The sequence below is a fragment of the Polypterus senegalus genome, chromosome 3 (genome assembly GCF_016835505.1).
Source record: "Polypterus senegalus isolate Bchr_013 chromosome 3, ASM1683550v1, whole genome shotgun sequence".
NCBI lineage: Eukaryota > Metazoa > Chordata > Cladistia > Polypteriformes > Polypteridae > Polypterus > Polypterus senegalus.
Genome location: NC_053156.1, coordinates 142,508,428 through 142,526,287, shown reverse-complemented (window position 1 = coordinate 142,526,287; position 17,860 = coordinate 142,508,428).

Below are 17,860 nucleotides of genomic sequence, written 5' to 3'. Positions count from 1 at the left end.
CAGCCGAGCAGCTTCTTTAGACTAGAAACTGCTTAGATGAGCAGTGAAACGCATCCACCTAACAAGAACGAAGTGCAGTTGCTATGACCCAAGTACCAGATGATTTCACCAGGATGACGAGAATCCTCACAGACGTTTAGGATTTAGTTTGTCTCTGCCCACCAGTGTCCTAGAACAACGCCGTTCAGCAATCGGTCAGTCTTTAAGGATTTGTATTTTTTTTCAATAAAACAGTTTGAATAAAAATTTAAACTCAGCTGTATGGTGTTCTATAGGGAATCATGGTGGTGCATTGGTTAGTGCTGCCTCCTCCCACCTTGAATCCCAATGATGGCCTGTGCGCTGTTTGCACCTTCTTGCTCTCCAATATCTTAAAGACACCCAATTTGGGTGAAGGGGCAGCTCCAAACTATCACATGCCTGGAGCTAAATGCTTCTGAGGTAGATGATGCTGAACACAACAAAGTGAGTTTGGTGACTTCGCCTGGACTGGGGGCTGCCGGTTACCAGAATTGCATTGGGTCTCTTTTTATCTATGCACTGGATTATTTTTTTCTTTTTTAGCATTACCAGAAGCCAGGTGGCAAATTGCTTGTGCATGAATTTCTTCTCAATAATCATAAGAGTATAATAATATAACACATTTTCTACATTTTATTGTGAGAATCTGCAAAAATAATCCATCCATCTATTTGAGTAGGCCGGCCACAGCCATTTGGGTTTGGCATCATTAACACAGAAAAGAGCCCCTTACTTCAGATGCGGTGCCGGCCCAAACAAAGACAGACAGACAGACAGACAGGCTTGCACATGGCGACAGTTCTGTCCAGTGAGGCTGCTGGAGGAAAGCCACATAAAGCCTCCGTCTCGAGTCGACCCCATCAGCAAGTGTGGCTTTGCAGACGTCTGATTGGCACATAAACATAAAGGACAGGAGGCCAGCATGGAGGCAGATAGCAGCAGCCATACTTCCACTGCAGCCTTCTGTCTCAAGGGGGCTTAGTGATGAGAGCTTCTCGGCAGCAGATTTCCTTGGTGTTGGCCTAATGCAGAGGCATCACAAGCCATTTTGTGTTTTTTTGTTTTTATCTTCTTGTTGGCTCCTGAAAAAGAGGCAAAGTCAACAAAGCGAGTCTCACTTCTCTCTGATTCCCCATCTGCTTCCAGTTCAAATTGATCCCGGGAATATTAGCACCTTGGCATATCTTTTGACAGCTGTTACCAGCATCATTCACTGAATGCTGTAAAAGGCAATGACAAACCTGAAAAATAAGAGCAGCAAAATGAAAATGGGAGTAAAGGAAGCAATTAGGCATCAGACGTGGGAAGTCTGCAACAGAATACAAGAACAAGAAAATTGAAATTTGCAGGGAACTTTGCCTAGGGGCTGTCTGGCATAAGAAAGCAGAAGGAATTGCTCTTTATAAAGTGAATAATTAAAAAAAAAAAAAACAAAACAACAAATAGGATTTCAGATTGATACAAGACATACAGGGAACATTTGTGAAACTTGCTCGTGTTTAAGAAGTGCACTGCTCACCACTGCCGCGCTCACAGGCTTTCTCTGCTCCGTTTCCTCCGTCCAGCTTCTGTGGTTAATGGGCAGCCAGATACGATCCTATCAGCAGTGACATCAAGGCAGCCTGGTTGGCAGTGCCAGGTTAAACATCAGTCCAGGGACGGGCACAAGGCCCCCTAAAAATGAAGCACAGCTTCGGAGCCAACGTGAAATATTTCCTGCCATTAATGCTTAAATTGGAAATCCCCTCAGATGTAGTGGAGTCGGAGCTCAGACGGTGCAGAAGCCGAGGTGTAGGCCGGATATACTTGGTTTGTAATATTTCAGTGAATTACTTGAGCAGCTCGAGAGTGTGCTCCAGTGTTTTAGATTAGGGTCTATCATAACACGACACGTCAATTAATCATTAAGGGCAAAAATCAGCTTTCACTATTTGAAATCAGACTTAATACTATCCATCCATTATCCAACCCGCTATATCCTAACTACAGGGTCACGGGGGTCTGCTGGAGCCAATCCCAGCCAACACAGCGCACAAGGCAGGAAACAAACCCCGGGCAGGGTGCCACTATATATATGTGGATGTATATGTATATATATGTTTATGTGTGTGTGTATATATATACATTATATATATATATACACACTAGCAAAATACCTGCGCATCGCAGTGCGAAGTACTGCCTTAAAATTTTATTAAGAAGAAAATTAAACCTTTTTAAACTGAGGGAAAATATACCAATAATTATTTGTTAAGGATCTCTTTGCATACCACATTGTCAGTTTGGCCCTCCGGTTGTAATATGACCAAGCTGTGTGCTGAGCTTACTCTTGAGCATGCAATGTACAGTTGGCCATGTGAACAGTAATCTTGTTTCAAATCTCACAGCTTGGATTGCTGCTGTCATAATCGGTTTGAGTTTCATGGTTTGTTTCAATTATGACAGTATTTGCAGGACTTGTTATGTTGAAGTAACATTCGGCATCTGTCAAGCGTTGTAAGTATACAACCGGTTTCATCGATAACTTCACATCCAGCTTTTGAGAGTTTAAACATTCATAAACATCAAAGTGTCCACTACTGAAATCGTCACCTGTGAATCTAAGATGTTTAAGAGGCATTGGCGGTTGTCCAAAGGTGTAAAATATTTGGCCATTTCAATACACTTGAAAGTGAAAACCGAACAATTCAGCGGCAGCCATCAACTCACATGCAGAACCATAGGTGAAGGGCTTAAGCATTTCACTCTTATAGTGCTCCTGTGTAGTATAATTATCTCCTGTGCCGTCATCAGTCCACACCTTGAACCTGTCCCAGTCATTCAATACACAAGACACAATGTTCCTCTGGATATAAAGAGCGAGCCTGATATGGCCGTGCAATATGTAACAAAGAGAATGGAAAAGGTAGGTGCCATCGCCGGGTATGCAAACCACTCGGTAAGTGACAGTTCTTTGATCGATGGTGATCACCTCGATAGACATGGTAATGGGGGTATGGTTAGAATGATAAAGGAAATGCGTACCTGAACAATGTAAAGTAAGTCTAAAATACCTACACAATAACTATAATCATAATAAACGAACAATAAAACAGCGGAGAACGCCGTGGATTAAATAAAAAGGCTGTAGTTATCAGCAGGGAGGCGTGAATCCGTGGAGAAGCAAGGAAGGGAATGTAGAGACGGGCGACAGACTGACCTTATATAGGCAGGCAACCAACAGCGTGGGAGGCGTTGGGATGGGAAACCGCGCCGCCACCTGATGCCGAGCTGCAGGCTATGGACGTAAATATGTACATAAGTAGGATTCAGTTAGCGTTGGGAACCCGCATACCAAATTTCTTGAAGATGGGCCCATAAGTAACAAAGACCATTGAAAAGTTCAATATGGCGGCCGACAGTGGCATCATACCACTGAAATAAGTACGTACATTGGTTTCGGTTAGCGCAGGGAAGCCGCCTACCAAATTTTGTGAAGATGGGGCCATAAATAAGAAAGTTCAACATGGCGGACGTTGTGGACGTTGTCGACCGTTATTGATCATTATGTGTAAAATTTTGAAATGAAACATGCCTAACTTTTGTAAGTAAGCTGTAAGGAATGAGCCTGCCAAATTTCAGCCTTCTAACTACACGGGAAGTTGGAGAATTAGTGATGAGTCAGTGGCAGGCTTATTCCTATTCCTTACAGCTTACTTACAAAAGATGGTCAGGTTTCATTTCGAAATTCTACGCATAATGGTCATAACAGTCAACAACGTCCGCCATGTTGAACTTTCTTATTCATGGCCCCATCTTTACGAAATTTGGTAGGCGGCTTCCTGCACTAACCAGTACGTACATTTATTTCGATGGTATGACGCCACTGTCGGCCGCCATATTGAACTTTTCAAAGGTCTTTGTTACTTATGGGCCCATCTTCAAGAAATTTGGTACGCAGGTTCCAACGCTAACTGAATCCTACTTACGCATATATATACGCCCATAGCCTGCAGCTCGGTCATCGGTGAGGCGGCGGTCTCCATCCCAACGCCTCCCACGTTGTTGGCTACCTACCTATATAAGGCCGTCCGTCGCTCCAGTCTCTACATTCCCTTCCTTGCTTCTCCACGGGATTCACGTCTCCCTGCTGATAACTACAGCCTTTTTATTTAATCCACGGCGTTCTCCGCTGTTTTATTGTTTATTTATTACGAATATAGTTATTGTGTAGGTATTTTAGACTTACATATTACATATTGCACGGCCATATCAGGCTCACTCTTGATATCTGGAGGAACATTGTGTCTTATGTATTGAATGACTGGGACAGGTTCAAGGTGTGGACTGATGACGGTACAGGAGATGATTATACTACACAGGAGCACTATAAGAGTGAAATGCTTAAGCCCTTAATCTATGGTTCTGCATGTGAGTTGATGGCTGCCGCTAAATTGTTCGGTTGTCGCTTTCAAGTGTACCGAAATGGCCAAATATTTTACACCTTTCGACAACCGCCAATGCCTCTTAAACATCTTAGATTGACAGGTGACGATTTCAGTAGTGGACACTTTGATGTTTATGAATGTTTAAACTCTCAAAAGCTGGATGTGAAGTTATCGATGAAACCGGTTGTATGCTTACAACTCTTGACAGATGCCGAATGTCATTTCAATACAACAAATCCTGCAAATACTGTCATAATTGAAACAAACCATGAAACTCAAACCGATTATGACAGCAGTAATCCAACCTGTGAGATCTGAAACAAGATTACTGTTCACATGGCCAACTGTACGTTGCATGCTCAAGATTAAGCTCAGCGCACAGCTTGGTCATATTACAACCGGAGGGCCGAACTCACAATGTTGTATACAAAGAGATCCTTAACAAATAATTATTGGTATACTTTCCCTCAGTTTAAAAAGGTTACATTTTCTTCTTAATAAAAACTTTAAGGCAGTACTTCGCCGCTGCGATGCGCAGGTATTTTGCTAGTAAGATATAAAAGGAGCCAAAACAGGACCAGTAAACTGTGACCATCATACTATATCTGAAAATAAAAAGGGTGGAGGTCTCAGGAATGTTGATCTGCTCAGGTCCTCAACACATTTTAACAATTTCGGAAATGTATGCCATTGCACAATGAAAGCAGCAACAAGCCATGGAATTAAAGAACAGGTTTAATTTACAAAAATAATTGGCACCTAAATAAATAACTGGTTGGAGTGAAACTGGCTGAAGTTTGAGGCCCTGACTTAGGTCGTCTTCTGTTGGCTCTGTTTTGGAGCCATTTAAGCAATTCAGAGGAACGATGAAGAAATCTTAAAAAACAAGTCAATTAAAATGAAAGGAAAAGGACTTAATTAGCAGCAAAAGCTGGTCACCAATTAAGAAAAGTGTTGGAATAAACACCTGCAGCCTCAGGACCGGAGTTGGAGACCACTGGTCTAAATAAAAGGGCCACACAAAGGGGGATGAACACAAATAACTTAACTACCAGTCAAGGGGCCCCTAAACTCAACTGCGTTCTTCCGAGGGCTTTACTAAACATTAGAGCTAACCGGAGTGGGCCACCAGTGGGTGCACTAGCCACCCTGACCCCGACAGAGACAGACATGGGACACAAGTTCAAACACACACTTTTCTTTTTTCTCGAGGGAAACACCCTTCCCCCCCGTTTCCCACGTATACAGCTCAGTTCCAGCACAGCACAAAATCTCATCTTTCTCTTCTCTCTTTTCCTCCACTCCTCCTGGCCATCTTTGTCTTCTCCCACTCGACGCTGGCTCTCAGATTAGTGGCTGCTGGCTCCTTTTACAAGACACCCGGAAGGGCTCCAGCTGCTTGTTCACCGAGTTCCAGGTGTGGCAGAAGAGTTGCAATTAAAGGCTCAGCAGCAGCTGCAGTACCCCCTGGTGGTGTCCACAGAAACCAACAGGGCTCACCAAACTACAGCTCCCATGGAGCCCTGTGGGAGTCCAAGGTACTGCAGCAACCCAGAGGGGCTGCCACTTTGCACTCTGGGAGAAGTAAAGCTCTGGATACACTTCCTCCTCTGGTCCTGGCATCCTGGCTGTGTAAAGGCCCCCCCCGACCATACGCCATACATTAACGATCTTATTAGTGATAGTGATGTGGATATTTAAGGAGTGATTCAGTCTCTTGTATTGACGGTTTACGGACCTCCAAAATATAACGCCTTTCTCAGACTTAGTAAAAATAATAACTACGACAGGTTCTTAATGATATTCAGTGCAACCCTAAAACAAGAGAATTTATTCACTTGATGCACTCTTTTGATCTTAGTCAGCAGGTCAGGCAGCCTAAACAACAGGAGGACACTCGCTGGATTGAGTGATTTCAAAAGGATTAAAAGTTAACGTGACATACGTCATGGATATTGGTATATCGGACCATTTCTGAATTCTATTTAATGTAGAAATACTGTTAAACTGGAATTAAAGAGCAGCGCATTGTTAAAAAGCCCTACTTTGATGCATCCTCCACAACATCTAAATTTATTAATATTCTCAATAATCAATCTGAATTTAGTACCCATCCTAGTACAACCATCAATATAATTAGGACAGGAGGTGGAATTTTCTTTTCAAAGAGCTGCTGCGGACATAACGGCCCCTTAAAAGACTGTTGAGAAATCCTAAGGGCACTAAAATATCTTAGAAGACCCATAAAGTGCAACATGCCATAGGGCTGAGGAGGACAACGGAATTAACAGTACACTATGAAATATTAAAACTGAGGGCAATTAAATAGTTTGTCTTGACAGGCAGTCCTGTTAATCTAAAATTATAAATTATCATGCAGGATTTATTTTCTACGACTAATCATTTGCTAAATCCACCCATGCAATTCTCAAATCTGCTTATTCAGACTCGGGTCATGGGGGCCAGCAGCCTACCGGGGCAGCAATGGGCACAAGGCAGGTGACTGGGTTTGATAATGTGCCAGTCCACTGATGTATACACACACATGCTCACCCAGGGCCAACATGGAATTTCTAGTCAGACTAATTGGTATGTTTTTGGGTACACAACAGGGGGATGGAGATACTCCAAGGTCAACAGAGAGAATAAGCAAACTCTACATGGGGCACAGCTGGGCATGGGATTTGAACCCATAAGTGCCAGTGTGCCTACTAGTGCTGAACATGCCCAGTATTAGATGGTAGCTCAATCCTGGCAACAAGTGGAAGCTACGAGTGTCAATATCTAAAAGCCATGGGGTCCCATTCATTCTCTGGTGTTTCATGCCTTGGTGGCACTGCCAGAACTGAAATTGGCAAAGGAGATGAAGAATCAGACAAAGTCAAAATGAGGCCAGAGGTCACAAATTAGAAATATATTATTCAATAACAAAATCCTCGAGTCCAAACTGAATGGCAAAAATCAAAACAATAAACAAGTAAAGTTCTGTTTACCTTAAATTGCTAACCTTTAAGGTTAATTTCCCAAATACAAAAGCTTGAATGCCATTAAAAGCACAACACCATCTTGAATACAGCCACGTTGATAACATCATGCACCACAGCTTTGAGCCATCACATGGTGGCATGAGAGTCACTTGTTAGCAACAACATGGCCATCAAAATACACAAAATTCAAGTGACTGTGATAAGAAACTAGACACAAAATGGTAGCCCCCACAAAAAAAAAAACAAATAAATAAAACAAGCACCCATTGAAGTGAAGTTAAAACTGAAAGCAGTATGTGCAAAAATGCAACCTCTGAATCCTAATAGCACTAATGGATGGTGAGTGACTCCCAGGCAGTGCAACACAAGCCTGTAGCTGGAGGTGTTCAGGGTGGGCTAATACAGTGGATGAGCGAGAAGAGCCCGCTGCGGTGGTCTGCCTACTCACATCACTTCTGACACATCTTTTTTGCACACCACAACACTTCCCCTTTGCCATTTCTCTTTCTCCACCTATCATATCCATGTACTGTATGATATACCCCCAGTCCTATATACAGTAGGAGTTATGTGTTATTTAAGAGCCGCAGGCTGGACTTGAGAGAGACCCTGCTAAGACTATCAGAAGGACAGGAGCCTTGTGGAGACGTCAGCCATAGAAAGTCCATGCAGGGAGGTGAAGGTGCCGAACAGAGACTGAAGCACGTATGAGGCTCGGCTCTTCTAAAGACCCCAATAGCAACAGTTACTGTAATGAGCTGCCATTTTCAGTTCTCAGTGAAAGGATTTCCCAACACCACCGTGGCTCAGAATTTGGGGGCTGCTGCACTGGGGTGTTTGAGCCTCTTGACTTACATGAACACAGCACCGACTTTACTGTAAGTTTTCCAAATAGCAATGCTACGGCACTGGACTTCAATGCACAAGTTTTGCGAAGTCCCCCAAAACAGCCCATTATACTCCCGTCCCTAGCTCACCCTGATGACCAGGAGCCAACACATCAATGGGATGAAGCTCCCCACTTGTAACATAGAAAATATTCCCATATGCAGTACATGAAAGCACAGCCTGGCCTTTGTATTGGTGACGTCTGTTTATCTTTCCAGGTTCCGTCCAGCTTAGACTTCTGATGTCTCTGTGTGCCCGAATGCCCCATAAGTTTGACCCATTTTGTCTCATGATGGTAACCTTCTGCTTAGATGTATATGTGAAGCCAGTGCGCTAGCACGACAGTTTGAATTTATCGTTTCCCACTCCCATCTGTAACCCAAGCAGCTGATTTAAAGTTATAGGCTGCAGGGCTGGCCTGCTTTTGTGTAATGCAAGTCATTTTTAATATTTCAGGTTTTTTTCACTGACTCAAAGGCTTTTGCTTCCTCCTGTCAGCAATGTATGCTGCTCATATTTCAGCAACGATGGCTACTGAATAAAGTTACACAAACAGTGTTGATGTGCTTTATCTTCTGTTCAGAGTGGGAGAAAAAAAAGACATTAGAGAGAATAATGGAACGAGCACTTTAGAGAAAATCAAGGATGAAATTTAGAAGCCATTTGCATAAGACCATCCTTGAAACCAGCTGCATTATTCAGTATAAGATAATCCAGAAGAAACAGCTGGAGTTGGGTCACAAGAAGAGGTCACACCGTGCCGAGGACAGCTTCTCAAACAGCAATAAGGAGCTGAACCACATCTCGCAGGTTATGCCTGTAATTATCCTAGAATCACTCAAAATGGAACCCCGGCTCAGCCGAACACCTGAAAACGCAGATAGGAGAATCTGAAGGGCCTCCTTTTCAGCTGTGCACCTGACCCGGGCCATGCTGAGAGACACAAAGAGGCCTTGGCGGATAGCACCGCTCTGTACATTTGGACTCCAAGAGCAGAGGTGATGGAAAGTGACATTCTTGTGAAGACAACATGCAGAGGGGGTTGCGCATTACTCCTAAAGACTCATGGGAAATTACAGCTTATACTTCATTATGGGAGAAGAGCTACATTATTTTTTAAGGTCCAAAGTTGTTGCTTGTCGGCTGCTCAGCTCTGGAGAGAGTGGACACCCACTGCCATGGGACACTTTGGCACCAGGGAGGATTTGTTTTCCACTAATAAGCAGGCACATTGCAGCAATTAGCGAGTTTATGAACAGAAGTACCATTGGAGGTCTTCGACAAACCAAACAAACATGATACTAAATACATAAGGGTCTATCTTGTAATTTAATCATATTTAATTGTAATTATTTTGGAGTCCTGTATTTTCCAAGGTATACAGTAATACCATTTTAAAGCACACTAATGAATATTTTGTAGCCATCATGGTAAATATTACTGGTGGTGAAAAAGAGACCAGCATGCATGTGTGTATGAGCGGGCCCTGGAAAAGACTGACACCTGATCAGGGATGTAAGGATCCCCCCTGAATTGGAGTGAATTTGAATAAAGTATGTCAAGTTACGCTGTGTGATACTTCAAGCCGTGTTACACTAAGGTATGCTGAATGAACATGCAGATCCATTTTAGAACGTATCTGTAAGAGATCAGGCATGTACATTTACAACACCGATAACAATAATAATATGCGACGCGTGAGTCACTGTCTTGTACTCCAAAGACGAGGCTGAGCAAAACCACTTTTATTTAACTCAAAACAGGAACAGCAGTTATTTCTTGGAGCGTGATCTGCCACTCTCCTATACATAGACAGCAGTCAGGCAGGGTCAGGCCAGGCCAGTGGCCAAGTTATAATGTTCCCAACATCACCCATCAGGTGATCAGCGCAAGGCAGCAGTCACCTTGTAGTTGTTTCTGTGGCACTGTGAACCTGCAGTTGCCCCGGTGATAGACAAGCAACCCTCAACAGTCGTGCTTATGTGTGTCATCCCGTTGGAGATTCTCACAAATAATAATAATAATATACGTTTATAATTGTGTTGCACTGGAAACCCTGAAGTTGCACTGTGTTGTACACTCTGGTTCCCGAAGTCTTCACACAGATAACGTTGCTGTATCAAATGTTCAGAAATGAAATTTCAATTGAAGTCTAGCGTAAATGCATTTTTGCAAGGCAGAAACCCACATTTTCCGATTTAATTTGTATTTCCCTGCTTGCAATCTAGTGAATGTTAATAAGTTATTTATGTTTTACGGCCATTGTAGTATTATTTAATGGTATTTATTTTTGCTCCTCAAGTATTCAGTCACAATTGACTACTAACTGTGGGCTTCACACAAGAATTTTATGTGATCTGTTACCCAGCCTCTCACTTATTTTTGACATTCTGTAGGTTTAAAATGAGTACTCCTGCAAAAAGATTTAGGCAAGTTTGTAGGACCATCCGAGGCATCACCTTTGACATACTGTAAATCTACAAGAAGAATGAAGTATCTGAACTACTCCTCCACTCACTGCAGAAATTCGAATCCAGTCTGGAGTTGTGGAGTAGGGTTCAAGGCAAGAACCAGCCTCGGATGATGGACCAGCAAGCAGTTATTAATCCCTCACCCATGCTGCTCTGAAATGTGCCAGCTTGCGCACGTTTGTTTCTTTCATGTGTCAACACTTGCTGTGTAAAGATGTCAGAGACAAGGTTCCGTTGAACAGACAGTGATCAGCCTCATCAAATCCTTGCAGGAGTGGTCTCCAACAACTGATGTACCTTCACAGTGTATCATCTTGGACTTTGCTGGTCTGCTCAGGCCTCAGATATAACTCATACCACTAGTTTTGGATTATTATACTTGATATCCTGAGACCATTCCATTTTGAGCTGTGAATAAAAAATAATAGGCGGAGAACTATTCGAGGTTGTTACGCATGTACAGTGTATATTCTTATGAAGATTGTCATATCGCATCGACAATTCTTTAGCAGGCATCTGGACGAGCCATGCCCTTGGAGTCAGTATGCTACTGTAGGTGCCGTTTTGGACATCCCTGCACGATTTGCTTCCAGCTGGTTCAATCTTGTGCTATCGCTTTGGCTTCTGTTAGGCTGAGTCGATGTCATTTGAGGTTATCCTGAATATGACATGCCAAATTTTGTTGTACATTCTATGTTGCTGGGTGGTTTTGCCATAGCAGTCGGAAATGGAGTCAGTGTTCGTCCATTCTGCACACATGGCCAAACCAGCGTAGTCTTCTTTTCTGAATTTCCTCAGCTATACTGGATTGTTGGAGGATTCTGATCTTTATTGTTTGCTTTCATAGGTGGTCATTGAGCGAAGATTCTGAGCACGTTCTGCAAGTATCCTAGCTAGTAACAGTGATAACAGAATTTTTTTAAGCGTTTTTTTTTGGCAGTGGCGGCTTCCTGTGTAGCAACATTTTGCTGTGAGAAAAACACAGTACTATGCATGATTGTGTCTTTGTTGTGTCTTCATATGGAAAATATGTACCATGTCAGATTTTTAAAACCATATTCTGCACTTCTTTGTGATATTATGAATTACAGACATCAATAGAAATGATTTTACCTGTGTGGTATGTATCACATGCATTTGGCTGCTGCAGAAAAAAACACGGCTACACACGCAAGTTTAAACAAGGCTTTTAACCCCCAAAAACCCTTCTGTTAGCTTAACCTTTTGTAATTGAGGAACAAATTTTAGTATCAATTCAACAAAAGCATATGCAAATCGAAGCTTTCATGTTTCACTCATCATTAATGATGGTGTGATGAAGCGATTTATTTAGACCCTAAAGAAGATGTTAAAGAAACACATTAGGCACTGGGATTAACTGCTCCCTCAAGTACTGTTCGCTACTAGGGAGGTGCCCCCAACATCCCCTGGGATTCAACCCAGACAGCCTCTAGACTCGGTTGAGGGGTACAGTTGGACTTCCAGACCAGTGTTTTGGAATATGTTGTGTAACTACACAACCATTTTGAAAAGCTGTGTCTCCTGGTGTGTATGAGCAATTGGAAAAGGCACAGCGCATACATACGATCTCTGTTTACGATCACGGGACCTCGTTACATGAATTCCAGCCAAGGGACATAGTCCACCTTCCACCCCAGGCCAAGAGCCATACAATGAGAAAAAAGAAAGACCGAAACCTTTTTTTTTTTGCAGTTGAAGTCAATGAAAGGATACAGAAAATGGACAGTGTTTTTAGATAATGTTTTGTAGTTTTGGTGTCTTGTTTTTGGTTTCCAAACCTTGTCAATTGCTCAGCAATCTTTCTTTGTTCCATTCAAATAACTTTCACTTGCCCTTCTTCTTGTCCTTGCCACTCTTTGGACTGTTATTCTATAGCCATAACACTGAAAGAGGAAATTTATTTATGTAAGTTATAGCAAAACAATTAAATTTGATATTTTCAGTTTATTTTTTTACACCAGTAAAAAAAATCATAGAACCCTCAAAAATAATCCAAATCTGCAGTCCATTTTATCTTCAAATGCCACTCATTTTTCAGTGCCTGGCTGAGGGTAACACTGTGATTGTCATGGCAGTACAAGCACGGTCTAGGATCTTGACTCAAACTCTTGGACTTGTCAAGATCAGTTTGTACATTTGACTTTTCTTTGTATGTACATTTTTTCTCTCCATTTGATACCCCATTCCACTGCACAGCCTTAAACCCTGGGTATCTTGTAGTTCATGTACCCAATCCAATCAGTGGTAAAGAGAAACAAGACACTGACACAACAGTGTAAAAAAAAAAAAAAAAAAAAAAAAAAAAAAGAAACAAAAACCCACAAGTTTTTTATTATTTACAGTGAGCAAAAATAAAAGAAGTTAAAAATTAATTAACTATCAATCAATAAAAGAAGAAAAAAATATCCACACACATAGTCCTGATGACACATTAAAGCAATCCCAGAAAAAGCAAGAAAAAAGATTAACAAAGATTATCTTCTTCCTCACTTCTTCATCAAGGAAAAGATAATGATGGCTATCCAAAAGACACAAATGCCGTGTGTTGCTAGCTCTTCTAAAAAGCCCTACTCCTTCATCCTATAATTTGTAATCCAGACAGGTGATCTGGGCAGAAATGACCCCTTTTCAGCGTCACAACGTCTCCTTTATAGGACCTGGGGTTTGTCACAACCAGTCCCCTTTTGCTGCACCCGTTCCCTTGCATGAGGACTTGTGCCATGATGCTGGCCTTGCACCAAGTCCCCTCTCCCAGAACTTTGCCTTTTAAAGATTTGTGTGTGCATCTGTGCCATGTGTGTAGAGGATGTGTGGGCATGCCCATCCATCAATCTGGAGTCTCTCTCTCTCTGTCTCTCCCCGGTAATAACCCTTTAACTTCTTTTCTCGTAACCTCTAAACTCTACAGCCTTCCTTTTGAAGACTTTCTGTTTCTTTGCAGCATCCAAGTTTGCATGGGCTGCTGGCCTTCACTGCACTGAGGCGAGTTCACCCGGGCCATTGTGCGATCATCTGCTTACTGGAACCTCTCTGCTGCTTCTCCTTTTTTTCCCCCTAACTATTTACAAAGAAAAGACAAAATCTATAAATAGTTATCTACTTATCCATGAAGCGACACCTCAAACTCCCACATTTGACCCTTCCGTTTTTGCCACAACAACAGCTCCTGTTAGCATTTTAACCTCAGGGCTTCAGTCACCAATGGCAATCTTCCACTGGGCACACAAGTACCACTGCCCCTTGCCCTGCCTCCCTCCACCACATGCATCCAAGGCAACAGGATTTCAATCCAATTTCAGCACACAGCCTGAAACGGCCTTTGCAAAACAATCCCGTTTTTTCCAGACAATCATTTGTTTGTTGACTTTGGTGTGTGTGGTTAGTATTATTATAAAGATAAAAAGCCCCCTTGTAACCAAGCAACAGTTAATCATTAGGGGCAGCCAGACAATCCACCCTAATTGATGAAACATCACTCTATTTCTGAAAGTCTTTTTCAAAATCCCCCTTCTTGTGCTAAATGCACTAACATCTATGTGTCCAACAAGTTCAGTTTAGGTGTCATCTGACTATGGCATCCAGCTCTAGTTTACATCACAATTGTGTCTGAAAAACTCCAGCCTCTTCAGGAAAATCTCTATTAACAGTCTTTTGGCAAGGATGGATTGCTTAATTGTGGTAAACGTGGGGTCATCTTTGCCTAAATCTCCATCAAGCTCCAGTGTGTGCAGACATAATAAAATTTAACCTCCTTCTTAGAATTACACTAATGTTTGCCATAATACAGCATTTTTTTTACTTGTTACATATTTATGTAGCCATTACCCAATTGAGAACATCAGCAACCACTTTTCATGTCTGACATGTTCGCTTGCGATGGATCGTGAAAGGTCTTTTCAAGAGATCTATTGGTTTTATACCAAAGTCAAATGGGTAGTTCAAAACAACATGCATTAGGACTAAGGCAGATTTCAATACACATAACTTCATTGTAGATTTCATTATAAGTCAACAGTTTTGTTATCTATGGCTTTGAGAAAAAATACTACTACTCATTTTAAAGCATTTGTTTTCAGTAAGTTTCCAATTTTTAGCTAATTATTTGTGCTGTTCATTTTATCTTATCAGTGAAGCCAGCAATTCTTCATTAAAAAGATGACAACACTGCACAGGGTTCTGCAAGCATATTGTACCTGAACGCAGATAATCTAGTGCTTGCAAGTTCTGCTATAACAATATGAAAAGAGCAAATCTGAACTACTAATACGGTTTAAACAGCAGGCAACAGACGGCACATATAAGCTGGTTATCACATCTCCGCAGAGTAACAGTTGAAAATGCACTGGCTTCCAATAACATTGGTTTTAAGGTTGGGGTTAAAAAACTTGAAATGGTGTACACAGAAACAACCTCACAGGCTGGACAAGATTCATAACTTTTGTATTACTTACCAGTTTCAGAAGATCACAATGGTATAAAAGATCAGATATTACAAAAGACAGGCATCATTTTCAGCAATGGCAGATTTGCTGCAAGTCTATGTTGCATATAAATTCAGTGCAGTAAAATCCACCCATTTTCTTTACTTACTATTACAGGTCATTAGCATTAACAGCCAGTGGATATTCAGCAACATCAAACACAAGGAATGGGACAACCTTAGAAGAAGGGGAAAATTACACCACAGGGCATATATACTCACACAGCCTCAATTTTCTAATCAGCCTTCTCCACAAAGTTCAGAGACACAGTGACCAGGGGCCTCATGTATAACACCGTGCGTAGAACTCGCACTATAACATGGCGTAAGCACAAAAGCCAAAATGTGTTTACGCACAGAAAAATCCAGATGCAGGAATCTGTGCGTACTCCAACTTCCACGTTCTTCCGTTACATAAATCCCGATCAGCGTGAAAACTAACGCTCGTGCACGCGCATTATGTAACGCCCCAAATCCTCCCAGAATTACGCCTATTTGAATATGCAAATTAATATAAATCGCCCTTAAGCGCAGCCTTCTGTGAAAAGACAACGGGAAAAGCACGGGGAAAATATAAGAATTTCAGCGAATACCAAGTGGAGGCAAAGGAAAAACATACTATTTGTTCAAATAAACCGTGGTATAATCAACAAAATGAAGTTGATCGAGTGACATAGCGTGTTGGAGAAACTTGAAAGCTCACATTCACAAAATCGCACAGTGCCGGAAATAAAAAAGAAGTCACATATCAAAGTCGCCGTGAAAAGAAGAGTTGTAAGCCCACTGTCTGAGTGTCATATGAAAGTTTATTAGGGTACAGAGAAAAAAGGCACACGGTGGGGAAAAAGCACGAAATGTCAACTTCAATCTCGACATTTCCACTTTAATCACGTAGTTTATTTTGTCATTTAGTAGAACATTATAAACTTCATCTTAAAATCATTTAATTAACCAGTTTCTCAAATCACATCATAAAAGTAGCACGTTAAATGCTTTGTTTTGTATTTGATCTTCTACTCGTATGTGATCTATGTGTGTGAATCACTACTTGCTTCTTAAACTGGCTCTCTTCCTCCAACTGGACACAGAGTCCATTACATTCGTGATATTACAGCTCTCTGAATAACTAAAATACTGAGATGTATACGTGATGTCATTTTCATGATGATAGGAGCTAAAGCACATTATTAAACATGTGTTTCACTTCGATGAAATAATTTATTGCAGCAGTACTCAGGGGCGGCACTAGGCTTGTGGTGGCACTGGGCAGAGGAAGAATCGGTGGCTCCTTCGTCGGCCAATGTCAGTAAGGTAGCTTATCACGGTGGATGGCCACGTCCGTTGCGGACACTGCACAGCAGCCTCGTGCTCATGACAAGCATTTATCTTTTGTCGAAATTTGTCGCTGCGTTTTTAGCTGTGTTGTTATTTTCTCTTTCTGTTTTATATTCAATATATATTGGTGTGGCTGCCCCAAGAGTCCTTGCTTTTCTTTCCCCAAGTAACCGATCGCCATACAATCAGCTCTGTAATAGACGTTAAGCCATCTGTAAGCTTAGCGCCGATTCTTCAAAACGTTTAAAGAACATTGAAATATCCTCGTAGTACATGTTTAATTATTCTATCCTTCACGACACTCCCAGTGAAGAATATAGATTATTTAAATGAAGTTAAAGTTTTATCTGTATAATTTAACAAACATATTTTGCTGTATTTCACCTTAAAAATGATATCGTCATCATATTTAAATACGCGCTTTATAAAGTGGCCCAGGTTGTGAGATATTATAACTGTAGTGCAAGTTTACAGTGGGGTGATTGTACTTATAAGTACAAACTGTTCTACAAGGAGCAATTGATTGAGTGCATTTAAAGTTCTTGGGATTAAACTGTTTCTGAACCACTAGGTCTGTACAGGAAAGGCTTTAAAATGTTTTGCAGTGGCTGAGACAGGGTGTCCTGAAAGCTGTATACCGATAACTCTCTTTCCGATCAGCTGCTGCTATGATTCACACTCAGATGGAGGAGGAGGAGGAGGAGGAGGAGGAGGAGGAGGAGCAGCAGCAGCAGCAGCAGCAGCAGCAGCAGCAGCAGCAGCAGCAGCAGAAGAAGAAGAAGAAGAAGAAGAAGAAGAAGAAGAAGAAGAAGAAGAAGAAGAAGAAGAAGAAGAAGAAGAAGAAGAAGAAGAAGAAGAAGAAGAAGAAGAAGAAGAAGAAGAAGAAGAAGAAGAAGAAGAAGAAGAAGAAGAAGAAGAAGAAGAAGAAGAAGAAGAAGAAGAAGAAGAAGAAGAAGAAGTGGAAAAGTGCGTGGCTTTACGCCAAGTGTAGGTTTTATACATCGCGATTTGAACGTGGAAAAGTTCTTACGCAACATTTCTGTGCATACGCACCGTTTATACATGAGGCCCCAGGACTGGGACTCAAACCCTGTCTTTAAGGTGGTATGTTACTGCTGTATTATCCCACAGATTACATCAGCAAGTTGTTACAGACATGTTAAAGGGTTGGGAGCATTACACTCTGTATAGTAACCCCCAAAAATGGTACCACACAGCATAGTACTGAGC